The sequence below is a fragment of the Kogia breviceps genome, chromosome 16, assembly GCF_026419965.1.
Source record: "Kogia breviceps isolate mKogBre1 chromosome 16, mKogBre1 haplotype 1, whole genome shotgun sequence".
Lineage (NCBI taxonomy): Eukaryota > Metazoa > Chordata > Mammalia > Artiodactyla > Physeteridae > Kogia > Kogia breviceps.
The window spans coordinates 9999675-10022919 of NC_081325.1; positions in this window are offsets into that span (position 1 = coordinate 9999675).

Sequence of the window (23245 nt, forward strand, 5' to 3'; positions counted from 1 at the left end):
CCCAGATCCCTTAAATCAAACCCTCAGGACAGCGGCCCGCCATAGTTACTTATAATGTCCCTCATATGACTTTAAGGTGCAGCTGTGGCTGAGAACTGCCGACCTCAAGCCCTCCTGCTCACTGCCTTATTCATTGAATAAACAGTGGCTTATTGCTCACTGTCTTCCTATCCATCCCAACGTCTGATGTCATTCTCAGGGACTGCAACACACTCGTGGCTAACCCAAACAGTATCTTTTTCCTCTCGGTTTTAACATTCTTACCTCCAGGGAATCTTTGCTCCCCTCCATCCCACCTTGGCCACCCAATTTCATAGCTATACCAAAACCCCATCCATAGCAATAAGTGTGTCAGCTCCAGAATCTCATGCTTAAGCATCCCACTCAGATATGCTTCCAGGCCCTTTTTGCTCTAGTCCCCCACCCTTTCCAAAAATTCTTCTCCCATCATCAATAACAATCGGTAGACCTCGCTACTTTTTCCGCTAGCCACCGCCTATCTTCACTCCTCTTCCGAACAAGTTTAAATTCCATGGATTATAATCACTCCCTTGCTGACAATCAAAAATATCAACTAGTTAAAACCTTTCCACATATGCACATGTTGTAATGCGACATTACTAGACCACAAATGGAACCAAGCATATTTTAAAGAGTGCCAAATCTCACAATGAGCCCTCAATGCTATCAGACAATCCTATAATACAATTATGCTCCCTGATAATTACAAATTCCCATTATGAGATAATTATTTCATATCTTGCTCCCCCTCTGCAGTTTTCCCACCTGTATTTGTTATTATTAAGGTATAATTGACATACAACATTAGTTTCAGATATAGAACATGATTTGACATCTGTGTGCGCTGAAAAATGATCACCCCAATAAGTCTATTTACTATCTGTCACCATATAAAGTTACAAAAAAAAATATTTTCGGGACTTCCCTCGTGGCACATTGGTTAAGAATCCGCCTGCCAATGCAGGGGACATGGGTTCAAGCCCTGGTCTGGGAAGATCCCACATGCCGCAGAGCAACTAAGCCTGTGTGCCCCAACTTCTGAGCCTGCATTCTAGGGCCTGTCAGCCACAACTACTGAGACCGTGTGCCTAGAGCCCATGCTCCGCAACAAGAGAAGCCACCGCAATGAGAAGCCCACGCACCACAACAAAGAGTAGCCCCCTCTTGCCACAACTACAGAAAGCCTGCGTGCAGCAACGAAGACCTAAGGCAGCCAAAAATAAAAAATCAAAACTTAAAAAAAAATTTTTTTCTTGTGATGAGAACTTTTAAGATTTAATTTCTTAGCATCTTTCAAAGTTGCAATATAACATGAGAGACCGTGCAGTATATTACATCCCAAAGACTTATTTATGACTAGAAGTTATATTTCTTGATCTCCTTCACCCATTTTGCTCACCCTCCAACCACCTCCCCCAACTCTGGCAACCACCAATCTTTTCTCTGTGCCTATGAGTTTTGCTCAGTTTTGTCCGCTTGTTTTGTTTTTTAGATTCTACAGGTAAGTGAAATCATATAGTCCTTGACCCTCGTATTTCACTTAGCATAATACTCTCAAGGGCTATCCATGTTGTCTCAATTGGCAAGATTTCATTCTTTTTGATGGCTGAGTAGTACTCCATTGTGTATATATGTACTACATCTTCTCTATCCATTCATCCACCAATGGACACTTAGGTTGTTTACATATATCAGCTATTGTAAATAATGTGCTGTAAACACTGGGGTACATTTATCTTTTCAAATTAGTGTTTTCATTTTCTTTGAATAAATAACAGAGGTCATATTGCTGGATCATATATGGTAGTTCTATTCTTTATTTACTGAGGAACCTCCATACTGTTTTCCATAGTGGCTGCACCAATTTACATTCTCATCAACAATGCATGAGAGTTTCCATTTCTCCACATCCTTGCCAACAGTTGTTATTTCTTACCCTTTTAATAGTAGCCATTCTGAAACATAGCAGGTGATATCTCATGCGGTTTTGATTTACATTTCCCTGATGGTTAGTGTTGTTGAGCACCGTTTCATGTGCCTGTCAGACATCTCTATGTCATCTCTGAAAAAATGTCTATTTAGATCCTCTTCTCATTTTTTAATTGGATTGGTTTATTTTTTTATTATTGAATTGTATGACTTCTTTATATATTTTGGATATTAACCCCTATCAGATATATGATTTGCAAATATCTTCTTCCATTCACTAATCTGGCTTTTTCTTTTCGGCTGCATTGGGTCTTCATTGCTGCACGTGGGCTATCTTGAGCTGCAGTGAGCAGGAGCTGCTCCTTGCTGCGGTGCGCAGGCGTCTTATTGTGGTGGCTTCTCCTGTTGCAGAGCATGGGCTCTAGGCACACAGGCTTCCGTAGTTCTGGCACACAGGCTCATTAGTTGTGGCTCATGGGCTTAGTTGCTACACAGCATGTGGGAGCTTCCTGGACCAGGGCTCAAACCCATGTCCCCAGCATTCGCAGGCAGATTCTTTTTTTTTTTTTTTTTAACATCTTTATTGGAGTATGATTGCTTTACAATGGTGTGTTAATTTCTGCTGTAAAACAAAGTGAATCACCTATATGTATACATATATCCCTGTATCTCCTCCCTCTTGAATCCCAGTCCCACCCTCCCTACCCCACCCCTCTAGGAGGACACAAAGCACCAAGCTGATCTCCCTGTACTATGCAGCTGCTTCCCACTAGCTATCTATTTTACATTTCATAGTATAAATATTTCCATGCCACTCTCTCAATTCCTCCAGCTTACCCTTCCCCTACCCTATGTCAAATCCATTCTCTAAGTGTGTGTCTTTATTCCTGTCCTGCCCCTAGGTTCTTCAGAACCACTATTTTATATATTTTTTAGATTCCATATATGGGTGTTAGCATATGGTATTTGTTTCTCTTTCTGACTTACTTCACTCTGTATGACACTCTCTAGGTCCATCCACCTCACCACAAATAACTCAGTTTCGTTTCTTTTTATGGCTGAGTAATATTCCATTGCATATATGTGCCACATCTTTTTTTTTTGACATCTTTATTAGAGTATAATTGCTTTACAATGGTGTGTTTCTCCTTTACAACGAAGTGAATCAGTTATACATATACATATGTTCCCATATCTCTTCCCTCTTGCATCTCCCTCCCTCCCACCCTCACTATCCCACCCCTCTAGGTGGTCACAAAGCACTGAGCTGATCTCCCTGTGCTATGTGGCTGCTTCCCCCTAGCTATCTATTTTATGTTTGGTAGTGTATATATGTCCATGCCACTCTCTCACTTCGTCACAGCTTACCCTTCACCCTCCCAATATCCTCAAGTCCATACTCTAGTAGGTCTGTGTTTTATTCCCATCCTACCCCTAGTCTCTTTATGATATTTTTTTTCTTAGATTCCATATACATGTGTTAGCATATGTTATTTGTTTCTCTTTCTGACTTACTTCACTCTGTATGACACTCTCTAGGTCCATCCACCTCACCACAAATAACTCAGTTTCATTTCTTTTTATGGCTAAGTAATATTCCATTGTATATATGTGCCACATCTTCTTTATCCATTCATCTGTTGATGGACACTTAGGTTGCTTCCACGTCCTGGCTATTGTAAATAGAGCTGCAATGAACATTTTGGTACATGACTCTTTTTGAATTATGGTTTTCTCAGGGTATATGCGCCCAGTAGTGGGATTGCGGGGTCGTATGGTATTTCTATTTTTAGTTTTTTAAGGAACCTCCATACTGTTCTCCATAGTGGCTGTATCAATTTACATTCCCACCAGCAGTGCAAGAGGGTTCCCTTTTCAACACACCCTCACCAGCATTTATTGTTTGTAGATATTTTGATGATGGCCATTCTGACCGGTGTGAGATGATATCTCATTGTAGTTTTGATCTGCATTTCTCTAATGATTAATGATATTGAGCATTCTTTCAGAAAACCATATGATCATCTCAATAGATGCAGAGAAAGCTTTTGACAAAATTCAACACCCATGTATGATGAAAACCCTGCAGAAAGTAGGCATAGAGGGAACTTTCCTCAACATAATAAAGGCCATATATGACAAAACCACAGCAAGTATCGTTCTCAATGGTGAAAAAATGAAACCATTTCCACTAAGATCAGGAACAAGACAAGGTTGCCCATTCTCAACACTCTTATTCAACATAGTTTGGGAAGTTCTAGCCACAGCAATCAGAGAAGAAAAACAAATAAAAGGAATCCAAATCGGAAAAGAAGAAGGAAAGCTGTCACTGTTTGCAGATGACATGATACTATACATAGAAAATCCTAAGGATGCTACCAGAAAACTACTAGAGCTAACCAATGAATTTGGTAAAGTAGCAGCATACAAAATTAATGCACAGAAATCTCTGGCATTCTTATACACTAATGATGAAAAATCTGAGAGTGAAATTAAGAAAACACTCCCATTCACCACTGCAACAAAAAGAATGAAATATCTAGGAATAAACCTTCCTAAGGAGACAAAAGACCTGTATGCAGAAAATTATAAGACACTGATGAAGAAATTAAAGATGATACAAATAGATGGAGAGATATACCATGTTCTCTGATTGGAAGAATCAACATTGTGAAAATGACTCTACTACTCAAAGCAATCTACAGATTCAATGCAATCCCTATCAAACTACCACTGGCATTTTTTACAGAACTAGAACAAAAAATTTCACAATTTGTATGGAAACACAAAAGACCGCGAATAGCCAAAGCGATCTTGAGAAAGAAAAATGGAGCTGGAGGAATCAGGCTTCCAGACTTCAGACTATACTAAAAGCTACAGTAATCAAGACAGTATGGTACTGGCACAAAAACAGAAATATAGATCAATGGAACAGTATAGAAAGCCCAGAGATAAACCCACGCACATATGGTCACCTTATCTTTGATAAAGGAGGTAAGAATATACAGTGGAGAAAAGACAGCCTGTTCAATAAGTGGTGCTGGGAAAACTGGACAGCTACATGTAAAAGTATGAAATTAGAACACTCCCTAACACCATACACAAAAATAAACTCAAAATGGGTTAAAGACCTAAATGTAGGGCCAGACACTATCAAACTCTTAGAGTAAAACATAGGCAGAACACTCTATGACATAAATCACAGAAAGATCCTTTTTGACCCACCTTCTAGAGAAACGGAAATAAAAACAAAAATAAACAAATGGGACGTAATGAAACTTAAAAGCTTTTGCACAGCAAAAGAAATGATAAACAAAACACAAAGACAACCCAAGAATGGGAGAAAATATCTGTAAATGAAGCAACCGACAAGGGATTAATCTCCAAAATATACTAACAGCTCATGCAGCCGAATATCAAAAAAACCAAAAACCCAATCAAAAAATGGGCAGAAGATCTAGTCATTTCTCCAAAGAAGACATGCAGATAGCCAAAAAGCATGTGAAAAGATGCTCAACATCACTAATTACTAGAGAAATGTGAATCAAAACTACAATGAGTATCACCTCACACTGGTCAGAATGACCATCATCAAAAAATCTACAATAAATGCTGCAGAGGGTATGGAAAAAAGAGAACCCTCCTACACTGTTGGTGGGAATGTAAATTGGTATAGCCACTACAGAGAACATTATGGAGATTCCTTAGAAAACTAAAAATAGAGCTACCGTATGATCCAGCAATCCCACTCCTAGGCATATACTCAGAGAAAACCATAATTTGAAAAGATACATGCACCCCAATGTTCATTGCAGCACTATTTACAGTAGCCAGGATAAAGAAGCAACCTAAATATCCATCAACAGAGGAATAGATAAAGAAGATGTGGTACATATACACAATGGAATATTACTCAGCTGTAAAAGAGAACAAAATAATGCCATTTGCATCAACATGGATGGGCCTAGATATTTTCATAATGAGTGAAATAAGTCAGATGGAGAAAGACATATGATATGTCTTTCATACAAATATCATATGTTATCACTTATATGTGGTATCTAAAAAAAGAGTACAATTGAACTTACTTACAAAGTAGAAGTAGAGTCACAGAAAAGAAACTTACGGTTACTAGGGGGGAGTAACCGTAGTAGGGAGGAGGGATGTATTGGGAGAATGGGATTGACATATACACACTACCATATAAAATGGATATCTAATAAAACCTACTGTATAGCACAAAGAACTCTACTCACTACTCTGTAATCGTCTACATGGGAAAATAATTTTTAAAAAGAGTGGATATATGCACATGTATAACTGATTCACTTTGTTGTACACCTGAAATTAACACAATATTATAAATCAACTATACTCCAATACAAATTTAAAAACATAAAGGCACCTTGGATATTTTTTTTAAAAAAAGCTTTTGCACAGTAAAGGAAACCATCAACAAAATGCAAAGACAAACTACTAAATGGGAAAAGATATGTGCAAATGATACATCTGATAAGGGGTTAATATCCAAAATGTATAAAGATCTCATACAAATTAATAACAAGAAGACAAATAAGAAATGGGCAAAAAACCTGAATAGACATTTTTACAAAGATGACATACAGATGGCCAACAGGCTTATGAAAAGATGCTTATCACTTACCATCTAGGAAATGCAAATCAAAACCACAGTGATATATTGACTCAAACCTGTCAGAATGACTGTTGTTGAAAAGACAACAAATAACGAGCATTGGGAAGGATGTGGCGAAAAAGGAACCCTGGTACACTGGTGGTGGGAATGTAAATTGGTGAAGCTACTGTGGAAAACAGTATGGAGGTTCCTCAAAAAATTAAAAATAGAACTACCATATGATGAGAAATTCCAATACTGAGTATTCATCTGAAGTAAATGAAAACACTATTTCTAAATGATAAATGCACCCTTATGTTCACTGAAGCATTATTTACAATAGCCAAGACATGGCAGCAACCTAGGTGCCCACTAATGGATAAATATTACTCAACCATAAAAATGAATGAAATCTTGCCATTTGTGACAACATGGAAGAACCCAGAGGGTATTATGCTAAGTGAAATCAGTCAGAGAAAGATAAATATGGTACGACTTCACTTATATGTGGAATATAAAAAACAAATTAACAAATATAACCAAACAGAAACAGTCATTGATTCAGAGAACAAACAGGTGGTTGCCAGAGGGGAGGGGATGGGAAAGGAACAAGATAGAGGAACAGGATTAAGAGGTACAAACTAATATAACCAAAATCTTATAATAATAACTTTAAATGCAATATAACCTATAAAAATATCAAATTGCCATGCTGTACACCTGAAACTAATATTGTAAATCAACTATACTTCAAATAAAAAACGATGGTCTTACTTTCACTCCCAAATCTATACACCTATCTTTATCTAATTCTAGCCCTTGTTCTAGGTGCTCCATCTTTTTACAACAGATGGAATATCACTGTTCCCACTCAGGCCTAATCACTCCACCTCTGCTCTGGACCCCATTTCTTCTCCCTTTTCATAGGTTTTGACCTGGAGGCATGGCTTCTCCCTGCTATAACATCAGCTTCCATCTACTGAATTATTCCATTCATAGACAAACTTACTCAGTACCTCCTTTTTCCCTAAGTGCCCTTCCTGAGTATCACTAATTTCTCTGCTTTCTAACAGCAAAACTTCTAGAAAGTATTATCTTTATTTACTGTATTCAGTTTACTAACTTTGGCTTCCATCCCTACCAGTACATTGAAACTTCTCTTTCCAAGGTCACCAGCCACCTTCATGTCACCAAACCCAACAGACATGTCTATCTTCAGCTCTCTCATTCACCAAAGAATTTGACTCAGTTGACCACTCCCTCCTTCTTGAAATACTGTTTTATATTTGCTTTCATGACACCATCCTCTGCTGATCCGCCTAGACCTCCTCTTTTACCTAACCTTTAACTTCTTGCTACCTAAACCATGGTCAGGGGACCAGCGGCATTGACTGCAAATCTAAGAAGCTCCCAGATGCTAAGCCTCAGACCCCTGACCTGCTGGATCAGAATATCAAATTAACAAGGTCATCAGGGAAAAGAAGGGCGATAAGATGGCAGAGTAGAAGGACTTGAGCTCACCTCCTCTCACAAAAACACCAAAATCACAGCTAACTTCTCAACAACTATCGACAAAAAAGACTGAACGCTACCAAAAAAGATATTCTACCTCCAAATACAAAGAAGAAGCCACAAAGAGACAGTATGAGAGGTGCTTTCATGATATAATCAAATCCCATACCCACTGGGTGGGCAACCCACAAACTGGAAAATAATTATATCACAGAGGCAAACATACAATAAAGGTAGCAAATCATCCACACACAAATATATCAAATCCAGCAACTGTAAGAAGAGGAGAGTACAAATGCAGGAAGTGCATTTGAAACTAAGACACAAGCAACTTAGAACAATCTTGTATATATAGAGACTGCTACATCAAAACCTCAAGGTAACTGCAAACCAAAAAGCTACAATAGATACAAACACAAAATGATAAAGGAATCCAAATACAATGCTAAAGATAATCAAATTACAGGAGAAGAGGAAAGGAAGAAAAAAGACCTACGCAAAAAACCCTAAAACAATTAAGAAAATGGCAATAAGAACATACATATTGATAATTACCCTAAAAGTAAATGGATTAAATGCTCCAACCAAAAGACACAGACTGGCTGAATGTATAGAAAAACAAGACCCGTATATATGCTGTCTACAAGAGACCCACTTCAGATCTAGGGACACATACAGACTGAAAGTGAGGGGATGGAAAAGATATTGCATGCACATGGAAATCTGAAGAATGCTGGAGTAGCAATACTCATATTAGACTTCAAAATAAAGACTGTTACAAGAGAAAAAGAAGGACACTACATAATGATCAAGGGGTCAATCCAAGAATAAGACATAACAATTGTAACTATATATGCACCTAACATAGGAGTACCTCAATATATAAGACACATGCTAACAGCCATAAAAGGAGATATCAACAGTAACACAATAGTACTGGGGGACTTTAACACCCCACTTACATCAATGGACAGATCATCCAGATGGAATAGCAATGAGGAAACAGAGGCCTTAAATGACATGTTACACCCAATAGATATAATTGATATTTATAGAGCATTCCATCCAAAAGCAGCAGAACACACATTCTTTACAAATGCACATGGAACTTTCTCCAGAATGTATCACATGCTGGGCCATAAAAAAAGTCTCAGTAAATTTAAGAAAACTGAAACTATATCAGGCATCTTTTCTGACCACAACACTAAGAGATTAGAAATCTACAAGAAAAAATGGTGAAAATAACAAATACATGGAGGCTAAACAGTATGTTACTAAACAACCAACGGATCACCAAAGAAATCAACAGGAAATCAGGGAATTTCCTGGCAGACCAGTGGTTAGGAGTCTACGCTTTCACTGCCAAGGGCCCAGGTTCAATCCCTGGATCAGGGAACTAAGATCCCACAAGCTGTGTAGTGCAGCCAAAAAGAAAAAAAAAAAAAAAAGAGGAAATCAAAAAAATACCTAAAGACAAGTGAAAACAAAACACAAAGATGCAAAACCTATGGCATGCAGGAAAAGCAGTTCTAAGAAGGAAGTTTACAGCAATAATATCTTACCCCAGGAAACAAGAAAAATCCCAAATAAACAACCTAATCTTACAGCTAAAGTAACTAGAGGAAGAAGAAAAAACAAAACCCAAAGTTAGTAGAAGGAAAGAAATCATAAAGATCAGAGCAGAAATAAATGACATAGAGATGAAGAAAACAACAGTAAAGACCAATGAAACTAAAAGCTGGTTCTTTGAAAAGATAAACAAAATTGATAAACCTTTAGCCAGACTCATCAAGAAAAAAAGGGAGAGGGCTTAAATCAGTAAAATTAGAAATGAAAAGAAGAAGTTACAACTAACACCACAGAAATACAAAGGATCATAAGGGAATACTACAAGCAATTACATGCCAATAAAATGGACTACCTAGAAGAAATGGACATATTCTTAGAAAGGTACAATCTCCTGAGACTGAACCAGGAAGAAACAGAAAATATGAGCAGACCAATTACAAGTTAAAAAACTTCCAATGAAGTCCAGAACCAGATGGCTTCACAGGTGAGTTCTAACAAATAGCTAGAAAAGAGCTAACACCTATCCTTCTGATACTATTCCAAAAAACTGCAGAGGAAGGAACACTCCCAAACTCATTCTATGAGGCCACCATCATCCTGATACCAAAACCAGACAAAGGCACCACACACACAAAAAAAGAAAATTACAGGCCAATGTCACTGATGAACATAGACATAAAAATCCTCAACAAAATACTAGCAAACCAAGTCCAACAATACATTAAAACAATCATACACCATGTTCAAGTTGGATTTATCCCAGGGATGCAAGGATTTTTCCATATCCACAAACCAATCACTGTGATACACCACATTAACAAACTGAAGAATAAAAACCATATGATCATCTCAAGAGTTGCAGAAAAAGCATATGACAAAATTCAACACCCATTTATGATAAAAACACTCCAGAAAGTGAGCATAACAGGAACATACCTAAACACATATGGCCATATGTGACAAACCCACAGCTAACATCATACTCAACAGTGAAAAGCTGAAAGAATTTCCTCCAAGTTCAGAAACAAGACAAGGATGTCCACCGTCACCACTTTTACTCAACATAGTTTCAGAAGTCCTAGCCACATAAATCAGAGAAGAAAAAGAAATAAAAGGAATCCAAATAGGAAAAGAAGAAGTAAAACTGTCACTGTTTGCAGATGACATGATACTATACATAGAAAATCCTAAAGATGCTAACCAGAAAATTACTAGAACTCATCAATGAATTCAATAAATTTGCAGGATACACAAAATTAATACACAGAATTCTCTTGCATTTCTATACACTAACAATGAAAGATCAGAAAGAGAAATTAAAGAAACAATCCCATTTACCATCACATCAAAATAAAATAAAATAAAATAAAATACCTAGGAATAAACCTAGCCAAGGAGGGAAAAGACCTGTACTCCAACAACTATAAGACATTGATGAAAGAAATCAAAGATGACACAACCAGATGGAAAGATATACCATCCTCTTGGAATGGAATAATCAATATTGTCAAAATGACTATACAACCCAAGGTAATCTACAGATTCAACGCAATCCCTATCAAATGACCAATGACATTTTTCACAGAACTAGAACAAAAAAATCACAAAACTTGTATGGAGACACAAAAGACCCCAAGCAGCCAAAGCAATCTTGAGAAAGAAAAATGAAGCTTGAGGAATCAGGCTTCCTAACTTCAGACTATACTATAAAGCTACAGTAATCAAGGCAGTGTGGTACTGGCACAAAAATAGAAAAATAGATCAATGGAACAGGAAAGAAATCCCAGAAAAAAACCCATGCAGCTACGGTCAATTAAGCTAGGGCAAAGGAGGCAAGACTTTACAATGGAGGAAAGACAGTCTGTTCAATAAATGGTGCTGGGAAAACTGTACAGCTGCATATAAAAAAAAAATGAAATTAGAACACTCCCTAACATCATACACAAAAATAAACTCAAAATAGATTAAAGACCTAAATATAAGACCAGACACCATAAAACTCTTAGAGGAAAACATAGGCAGAACACTCTCTGACATAAATCACAGCAGTATCTTCTTCAATCTGTCTCCCAGAGTAATGGAAATAAAAACAAAAATAAACAAATGGGAACTAATTAAACTCAAAAGCTTTTGCACAGCAATGGAAACCATAAACAAAACAAAAAGACAACCCACAGAATAAGAGAAAATATTTGTAAATGATGTGACCAACAAGAGATTGGTCTCCAAAATTTACAAACAGCTCATGTGGCTTAATATCATCAAAACAAACAACCCGATCAAAAAATGGGCAGAAGACCCAAATAGAGATTTCTCCAAAGAAGACATACAGATGGCCAAGAGGCACATGAAAAGATGTTCAACATTGCTAATTTTTAGAGAAATGCAAATCAAAACTACAAGATATCACCTCACACCAATCAAAATGGTGATCAGCAAAAAGTGTACAAACAGTAAATGCTGGAGAGGGTGTGGAAAAAAGGGAACCCTCCTACACTGTTGGTGGGAATATAAATTGGTGCAGCCACTATGGAGAACAGTAAGAAGGTTCCTTAAGAAACTAAAAACAGGGCTTCCCTGGTGGCACAGTGGTTGAGAGTCCGCCTGCCGATGCAGGGGACGCGGGTTCGTGCCCCAGTCCGGGAAGATTCCCACATAACGCGGAGCGGCTGGGCCCGTGAGCCATGGCCGCTGAGCCTGTGCGTCCGGAGCCTGTGCTCCGCAAGGGGAGAGGCCACAGCAGTGAGAGGTCCGCATACCGCAAAAAAAAAAAAAAAAAAAAAAAAAAAAGAAACTAAAAACAGAGCTACCATATGATCCTGCAATCTTACTCCCGGGCATATAACCAGAGAAAAACATGGTCTGAAAGGATACATGCGCCCCAATGTTCACTGCAGCACTGTTTACAATAGCCAAGACATGGAAGCAACCTAAATGTCCGCTTACAAAAGAATGCATAAAGAAGATGTGGTACATATATACAATGGAATATTACTCAGCCATTAAAAAGAATGAAATAATGCCATTTGCAGCAACATGGATGGACCTAGAGACTGTCATACTGAGTGAACAGAGAAAGAGAAATACTGTATGATATCACTTATATGCAGAATCTTTAAAAAATGATACAAATGAACTTACAAAACAGAAACAGACTCACAGACTTAGAGAATGAACTTATGGTTATTGGTGGGAAGGGTGGGGCAGGGGATAGTTGGGGAGTTTGGAATTGACATGTACACACTGATGTATTTAAAATGGATAACCAACAAGGACCTACTGTATAGCACAGGGAACTCTGCTCAATATTATGTAACAACCTAACTGGGAAAAGAATTTGAAAAAGAAAAGATATATGTATAACTGAATCACTTTCTTGTTCACCTGAAACTAACACAACATTGTTAATCAACTATCTTCCAATATAAAATTAAAAAGTTAAAAAAAATTAAAAATATAATACTTAGCAAAATGAAAAAAAAAAAAGCCTGAGTTAGACTAACCCATGACTAAAAGATTAGAATCAGAATGGAGGTTATTAAATTGTTTCTAGTTTATCTTCTTTAAACACTTTGAATTATATGTTATATTCTTCACTAAAACTAATAAAAATTAAAATGATTAGAAAAAAAATTTTTTAATGGTCAGAAGATCTAAATAGACATTTCTCCAAATAAGACATATGGATGGCCAAGAGGCACATGAAAAGATGCTCAACATCTCTATTAGAGAAATGCAGATCAAAACTAAAATGAGGAAAATAAAAATGTGCTTGGAGGAGCTTCAAGATGGCAGAAGAGTAAGACATGGAGATCACCTACCTCCCCACGAATACATCAGAAATACATTACATGTGGAACAACCCCTAAAGAACATCTACTGAATGCTGGCAGAAGAACTCAAACCTCCCAAAAGGCAAGAAACTCCCCATGTACCTGAGTAGGGCAAAAGAAAAAAGAAAAATCAGAGACAAAAAATAGGGATGGGACCTGCACCTTTGGGAGGGAGCTGTGAAGGAGAAAGGTTTCCACACACTAGGAAGCCCCTTCACTGGTGGAAACAGGGGGTGGTGGGATGGAAGCTTTGGAGCCAGGGAGGAGAGCGCAGCAACAGGGGTGCGGAGGGCAAAGCAGAGAGGTTCCTGCACAGAGGATTGATGCCAGCCAGCACTCACCAGCCCGAGAGGCTTGTCTGCTCACCCCCTGGGGCAGGCAGGGGCTGGGAGCTGAGGCTCTGGCATCAGAGGTCAGATCCCAGGGAGAGGGCTAGGGTTGGCTGCGTGAACACAGCCTGAAGGGGCTAGTGCGCCACGGCTGGTCAGAAGGGAGTCCAGGAAAAAGTCTGGAGCTGCTGAAGAGACAAGAGACTTCTTCTTGCCTCTTTGTTTCATGGTGCATGAGAAGGGGGATTAAGAGCGCCACCTAAACGAGCTCCAGAGATGGGGGCGAGCTGCGGCTATCAGCACAGACCCCAGAGACAGGCATGAGATTCTAAGTCGGCTGCTGCAGCCACCAAGAAGCCTGTGTGCAAGCACAGGTCACTCTCATCACCTCCCCTCCCGGGAGCGGGTGCAGCCCGCCACTGCCAGGGTCCCGTGATCCAGGGACAACTTCCCCGGCGAACACACAGCGCATCTCAGGCTGGTGCAACATCATACTGGTCTCTGCCTCTGCAGGCTCGCCCTGCATTCTGTACCCCTCCATCTGCCTGGCCTGAGCCAGAGCCCCCAAATCAGCTGCTCCTTTAACCCTGTCCTGTCTGGGAGGGGAACAGATGACCTCAGGCGACCTACACACAGAGGCAGGGCCAGATCCAAAACTGAAGCCCAGGAGCTGTGTGAACAAAGAAGAGAAAGGGAAATCTCTCTCAACAGCCTCAGGAGCAGCGGATTAAATCTCCACAATCAACTTGATGTACCCTGCATCTGTGGAACACCTGAATAGACAACGAGTCATCACAAATTGAGGCGGTGGACTTTGGGAGTGATGATATATATATTTTTTTCCTATTTCCCTTTTTGTGAGTGTGTATGTGTATGCTACTGTGTGTGATTTTGTCTGTATAACTTTGTTTTTACCATTTGTCCTAGGGTTCTATCTGTCCGTTTTGTTGAGGTTCTTTTCTTTTTAGTATAGTTTTTAACACCTGTTATCATTGGTGGATTTGTTTTTCGGTTTGGTTGCTCTCTTTTTTTTCTTACTTTTAAAATTCTTTTTTATTTTTAATCATTATTTTTTATTTTAATAACGTTCTTTTCTTATCTTTCTCTCCCCCTTTTCTTCTGTGCCATGTGGATGACAGGGTTTTGCTGCTCTGGCCAGGCATCAGGCCTGTACCTCTGAGGTGGGAGAGCCGAGTTCAGGACACTGGTCCACCAGAGACCTCCCAGCTCCACATAATATCAAACAGCGAAAGTCTCCCAGAGATCTCCATCTCAATGCCAAGAGCCAGCTCCAATCAACGACCAGGAAGCTACAGTGCTGGTCACCCTATGCCAAACAACTAGCAAGACAGGAACACAGCCCCACCCATTAGCACAGAGGCTGACTAAAATCATAAGGTCACAGACACCCCAAAACACACCACCGGATATGGACCTACCCACCAGAAAGACAAGATCCAGCCTCATCCAACAGAACACAGGCACTAGTCCCCTCCACCAGGAAGCCTACACAACCCACAGAACCAACCCTAGCCACTGAGGGCAGACACCAAAAACAATGGGAAATATGAACCTGTAGCCTGCGAAAAGGAGACCCCAAACACAGTAAGTTAAGCAAAATGAGAAGATAGAGAAACACAAGCAGATGAAGGAGCAAGGCAGAAACCCACCAGACCTAACAAATGAAGAGAAAATAGGCAGTCTACCTGAAAAAAAATTCAGAATAATGATAGTAAAGATGATCCAAAATCTTGGAAATAGAATAGAGAAAATATAAGAAACGTTTAACAAGGACCTAGAAGAACTAAAGAGCAAACAAACAATGACAAACAACACAATAAATGAAATTTAAAATTCTCTAGAAGGAATCAACAGCAGGATAACTGAGGCAGAAGAATGCAAAACTGACCTGGAAGATAAAATAGTGGAAATAACTACTGCAGAGTAGAATAAAGAAAAAAGAATAAAAAGAATTGAGGACAGTCCTAGAGGTCTCTGGGACAACATTAAAAACACCAACATTCGAAATATAGGGGTCCCAGAAGAAGAAGAGAAAAAGAAAGGAACTGTGAAAATAATTGAAGAGATTATAATTGAAAACATCTCTAATATGGGAAAGGAAATAGTTAATCAAGTCCAGGAAGCACAGACAATCCCATACAGGATAAACTGAAGGAGAAATACGTCAAGACACATATTACTCAAATTATCAAAAATTAAATACAAAGAAAAAATATTAAAAGAAGCAAGGGAAGAGAAACAAATAACATATAAGGAAATCCCCAAAAAGTTAACAGCTGATGTTTCAGCAGAAACTCTGCAATACAGAAGGGGGTGGCAGGACATATTTAAAGTGATGAAATGGAAAAACGTACAATCAAGATTACTCTACCCAGCAAGGATCTCATTCAGATTCGACAGAGAAATCAAAAGCTTTACAGAGAAGCAAAAGCTAAGACAATTCAGCACCACCAAACCAGCTTTACAACAAATGCTAAAGGAACTTCTCTAGGCAGGAAACACAAGACAAGGAAAAGACCTACAATAACAAACCCCCCAAAATTAAGAAACAGTAATAGGAACATATATATCGATAATTACCTTAAATGTAAATGGATTACATGTTCCAACCAAAAGACATAGACTGGCTGAATGGATACAAAAACACCACCTGGGGCTTCCCTGGTGGCGCAGTGGTTGGAGGTCTGCCTGCCAATGCAGGGGACATGGGTTTGTGCCACGGTCCGGGAGGATCCCACTTGCCGTGGAGCAGCTGGGCCCATGAGCCATGGCTGCTGGGCCTGTGTGTCCGGAACCTGTGCTCCGCGGCAGCAGAGGCCGCAGCGGTGACAGGCCCACATACCGCAAACAAACAAACAAACAAAAACAACACCTGTATATATGCTGTCTACAAGAGACCAACATCAGACCTAGGGACACATACAGACTGAAAGTGAAGGAATGGAAAAAGATATTCCATGCACATGGAAATCAAAAGAAAGCTGGAGTAGCAATTCTCATATCAGACAAAATAGACTTGAAAATAATGACTATTACACGAGACAAAGAAGGACACTACATCAAGGGATCAATCCAAGAAAAAGCTATAACAATTGTAAATATTTATGCATCCAATGTAGGAGCACCTCAATACATAAGGCAAATACTAACAGCCATAAAAGGGGAAATCGACAGTAACACAATCATAGTAGGGGACTTTAACACCCCACTTTCACCAATGGACAGATCATCCAAAATGATAATAAATAAGGGAACACAGATTTAAATGATACATTAAACAAGATGGATTTAATTGATACTTATAGGACATTCCATCCAAAAACAACAGAATACACTTTCTTCTCAAGTGCTCATGGAACATTCTCCAGGATAGAGCATATCCTGGGTCACAAATCAAGCCTTAGTAAATTTAAGAAAATTGAAATCCTATCAAGTATCTTTTCCAACCACAACACTATGAGACTAGATACCAATTACAGGAAAAAATCTGTAAAAAAAAATACAAACACATGGAGGCTAAACAAAATACTACTTCATAAGCAAGAGATCACTGCAGAAATCAAAGAGGAAATCAAAAAATACCTAGAAACGAATGACAATGTAAACGTGACAATCCGAAACCTATGGGATGCAGCAAAAGCAGTTCTAAGAGGGAAGTTTATAGCAATACAATCCTACCTTAAGAAACAAGAAACATCTCAAATAAACAACCTAACCTTACACCTAAAGCAACTAGAGAAAGAAGAGCAAACAAAACCCAAAGTTAGCAGAAGGAAAGAAATCATAAAGATCAGAGAAGAAATAAATGAAAAAGAAATGAAGGCAACAAGAGCAAAGATAAATAAAACTAAAAGCTGGTTCTTTGAGAAGATAAACAAAATTGATAAACCACTAGCCAGACTCATCAAGAAAAAAAGGGAGACAACTCAAATCATTAGAATTAGAAGTAAAAAAGGAGAAGTAACAATTGACACTGCAGAAATACAAAGGATCATGAGAGATTACGACATGCAACTATATGCCAATAAAATGGACAACCTGGAAGAAATGGACAAATTCTTAGCAAAGCACAACCTTCTGAGAGTGAACCAGGAAGAAACAGAAAATATAAACACACCAATCACAAGCACTGAAATTGGGACTGTGATTAAAGATCTTCAAAAAAACAAAAGCCCAGGACCAGATGGCTTCACAAGCGAATTCTATCAAACAGTTAGAGAAGAGCTAACACCTATCCTTCTCGAACTCTACCAAAATATAGCAGAGGGAGGAACATGCCCACACTCATTCTACAAAGCCACCATCACCCTGATACCAAAACCAGACAAAGATGTCACAAAGAAAGAAAGCTACAAACCAGTATCACTGATAAACATAGATGCAAAAATCCTCAACAAAATACTAGCAAACAGATACCAACAGCACATTAAAAGGATCATACATCATGATCAAGTGGGGTTTATCCCAGGAATGCAAGGATTCTTCAATATACACAAATCAATCAATGTGATACTCCATATTAACAAACTGAAGAATAAAAACCATATGATCATCTCAAGAGTTGCAGAAAAAGCATATGACAAAATTCAACACCCATTTATGATAAAACCCCTCCAGAAAGTAGGCATAGAGGGAACTTGCCTCAACATAATGAAGGCCATATATGACAAACCCACAGCCAACATTGTCCTCAATGGTGAAAAACTGAAACCATTTCCACTAAGATCAGGAACAATACAAGGTTGCCCACTCTCACCACTATTATTCAACATTGCTTTGAAAGTTTTAGCCACAGCAATCAAAGAAGATGCAGAAATAAAGGAAACCAAATCGGAAAAGAAGTAAAGTTGTCACTGTTTGCAGATGACATGATACTATACATAGAGAATCCTAAAGATGCTACCAGAAAACTACTAGGGCTAATGAATGAATATTGTAAAATAGCAGGATACATATTAATGCACAGAAATGTCTTGCATTCCTATACACTAATGATGAAAAATCTGAAAATGAAATTAAGGAAACCCTCCCATTTACCACTGCAACAACAAAAAAATTATCTAGGAATAATCCTACCCAAGGAGACAAAAGACCTGTATGTAGAAAATTATAAGACACTGATGAAAGAAATTAAAAATGATACAAATAGATGGAGAGATATACCATGTTCTTGTATTGGAAGAATCAAAATTGTGAAAATGACTCTACTACTCAAAGCAATCTACAGATTCAATGCAATCCCTATCAAACTACCAATGGCATTTTTCACAAAACTAGAACAAAAAATTTCCCAATTTGTATGGAAACACAAAAGACCCTGAATAGCCAAAGCAAGCTTGTGAAAGAAAAACAGAACTGGAGGAATCAGGCTCTCTGTCCTCCAACTATATTACAAAGCTACAGTCATCAAGACAGTATGGTACTGGCACAAAAACAGAAATATAGATCAATGAAACAGGAAAGTCCAGAGATAAATCCATGCACATATGGTCACCTTATTTTTGATAAAGGAGGCAAGAATATACAGTAGAGAAAAGACAGCCTCTTCAATAAGTGGTGCTGAGAAAACTGGACAGCTACATGTAAAAGAATGAAGTTAGAACACCCCCTAACACCATACACAAAAATAAACTCAAAATGGATTAAAGACCTAAATGTAAGGCCAGACACTATAAAACTCTTAGCGGAAAACACAGGTAGGCAGAACATTCTATGACATAAATCACAGCAAGAACCTTTTTGACCCACCTCCTAGAGAAAAGGAAATAAAAACAAAAATAAAATGGGACCTAATGAAACTTAAAAGCTTTTGCACAGCAAAGAAACCATAAAGAAGGTGAAAAGACAACCCTTAGAATGGGAGAAAATATTTGCAAATGAAGCAAGTGACAAAGGATTAATCTCTAAAATTTACAAGCAGCTCATGCAGCTCAATATCAAAAAAACAAATAACTCAATCCAAAAATGGGCAGAAGATCTAAATAGACATTCCTCCAAAGAAGATACATAGATTGCCAACAAACACATGAAAGGATGCTCAACATCACCAATCATTAGAGAAATGCAAATCAAAACTACAATGAGATATCATCTCACATCAGTCAGAATGGTCATCATAAAAAAATCTACAAACAGTAAATGCTGGAGAGGGTGTGGAGAAAAAGGAACCCTCTTGCACCGTTGGTGGGAATGTAAATTGATACAGCCACTATGGAGAACATTATGGATGTTCCTTAAAAAACTGAAAATAGAACTACCATACAAACCAGCAATCCCACTACTGGGCATATACCTTGAGAAAACCATAATTCAAAAAGAATCATGTACCACAATGTTCATTGCAGCTCTATTTACAATAGCCAGGACATGGAAGCAACCTAAGTGTCCATCAACAGATGAAAGGATAAAGAAGATGTGGCACATATATACAATGGAATATTACTCGGCCATAAAAAGAAATGAAATTGAGTTATTTTTAGTGAGGTGGATGGAACTAGAGTCTGTCATACAGAGTGTAGTAAGTCAGAAAGAGAAAAACCAATACTGCATGCTAACAGATATATATGGAATCTAAAAAAGAAAAGGTCATGAAGAACCTAGGGGCAGGACAGAAATAAAGACACAGACCTACTAGATAATGGACTTGAGGAGAGGGGGAGGGGGAAGGTTAAGCTGAGACAAAGCGAGAGAGTGGCATGGACATATATACACTACCAAATGTAAAACTGATAGCTAGTGGGAAGCAGCCATATAGCACCGGGAGATCAGCTCGCTGCTTTGTGACCACCTAGAGGGGTGGGATAGGGAGGGTGGGAGGGAGGGAGACACCAAGAGGGAAGAGATATGGTGATATATGTATATGTATAGCTGATTCACTTTGTCATAAAGCAGAAACTAACACACCACTGTAACCAATTATACTCCAGTAAAGATGTTAAAAGAAAAACTGCAATGAGATATCACTTCACAGCAGTCAGAATGGCTATCATCAAAAAGTGTACAAACAGTAAATGCTAGAGAGGATGTGGAGAAAAGGGAACCCTCCTACACTGTTGGTGGGAATGTAAATTGGTACAGCCACTATGGAGAACACTATGCATATACCTAAAAAAGCTAAAAACAGAACTACCATATGATCCAGCAATCCCACTGCTGGGCATAGATATGGAGAAAACCATAATTCAAAAAGATATATGTATCCTAATATTCACTGCTGCACTATTTACAGTAGCCAAGACATGGAACAAACTAAATATCCATCAACAGAAGACTGGATAAAGAAGATGTGGTACATATATACAATGGAATATTACTCAGCCATAAAAAATGAAATAATGCCATTTGCTGCAACATGGATAGATCTGGAGATTATTATACTAAGTGAAGTAAGTCAGACAGAGAAAGACAAATATATGATATCACTTATACATAAAATCTTAAAAAATGATACAAATGAACTTATTTACAAAACAAAAACAGATTCACAGACTTCAGAAACAAACCTTTGGTTACCAAAGGGGAAAGCTGGTGGGGAGGGATACATTAGGAATTTGGGATTAACATATACACACTACTATATATAAAATAATAAACAAGGATCTACTGTATAGCCCAGGGAGCTGTACTTAATATTCTATAATAACTGATAAGGAAAAAGAGTCTGAAAATAATGGATATATGTATAACTGAGTCACTTTGCTGTATACCTGAAACTAACACAACATTGTAAATCAACTATACTCCAATATAAAATTAAAATTACAAAAAAAAATAAAAATGGCAATCTGGATACAAGCTGAATATCAGAGGCTTTGGGAAAAGCACATCATAGGTCAGTAGAACTGGCAGTGCCATAATAATTACCATAAAAGTTCTAACTTAAAACCCAATAGAGAGGGAGGAAAAGATAAGTTAAGCTAAAAACAGAGTCAACTTATGGTAGGGAACACAGGGTAAAGAGTTATTAATAATAGTTGAAATCTAATTAAATGACTCACTTAATTAAAAAAACAAAAAGCAAGATCACCAGGTAATTCCTGGGACATTAAAGTTTTAGAATCACTGTTCTAAATGTTGCTGTGCCCCAGGGCCCTGTGCTGTACTCTCCTACTAGGTGACACCATCCGGGCTCACAGTTTTAAACTTTATAATTATATATATATATATATATATATATATATATATATACTCACACACATAATTTTTTTTTTTTTTTGGCCACACTGCTTGTCTTGCGGGATCTTAGTTCCGTGACCAGGGATGGAACCCAAGCCCACTGCAGTGGACGTGCAAAGTCCTAACCATTGGCTCACCAAGGAATTCCCAGTACTATGGATTTTTTTTTTTTACATCTTTATTGGAGTATAATTGCTTTACAATGTTGTATTAGTTTCTGCTGTATAATGAAGTGAATCAGCTATATGTATACATGTATCCTCATATCTCCTCCCTCTTGCATCTCCCTCTCACCCTCCCTATCCCACCCCTCTAGATGGTCACAAAGCACTGAGCTGATCTCCCTGTTGTATGCAGCTGCTTTCCACTAGCTGTCTATTTTACATTTGGTAGTGAATACAGATTTTTTAATCTCCAAATCTCTCTCTCTGTGTAGCTCTTACCTCCCTCCTAAATTCCAGATTCATATAAACAACAGCCTACATGACGTCTCCATTTGGATGGAGTTTCAAATATTTCAAAGTTAATGTTGAAAACAGAAGCCTTCTCCCATCTCACTATATAGCCCCACCAAAAAAGGACAGCTAAGTTTACTGAATACCTGTTACAGGTAGTAACCTAAGTGCTTAACATGTAACAGCTGCTTTAGTCCTCACATCACCACCACCAAGAGACAGTTACTGTTATTGTCCCCATTTTACAGAAGAGTAATTGAGAGAGAGGGCATAAGTAACTTGCTCACAGTCATACATCTCCTAAGTATCACACCGAGGATTTGAAGTTAGGTAATTTGAGTCCAGAATATGTTCCTGTTATACCTCTCTGTTCCATCCAACCCAGAGCTCAAAGAAATCTAAGAGTCATCATTTATTTCACCATCACCCACTCCTAATCTTGTGCATTACATTTTCAAACACTATCTGGAATTCATGTATTTCTCTCTATCTCCATGGCCACCCACTCTTTTCCAAGCCATCATTTTGCTCCTGCATTCATTAATCTCCTAACTGTTCTCCCTCCTTCTACTCTACCTGGTATTCTCTCATAGCAGTAAGTTTTTTACAGAAAGAATCTGTTGTCAGTGCCTTGTTTAAACCCTTTCATGGGCTGACATATGCTTGACTTGAGCCCTGCCTTCTCCAGCCTGTGCCTGACTTTAGCCTCAGGGGCTTTTGTTCCTAAAACATACCAAGTACATGTCCCAGCCCACCCCCAGGGTCTTT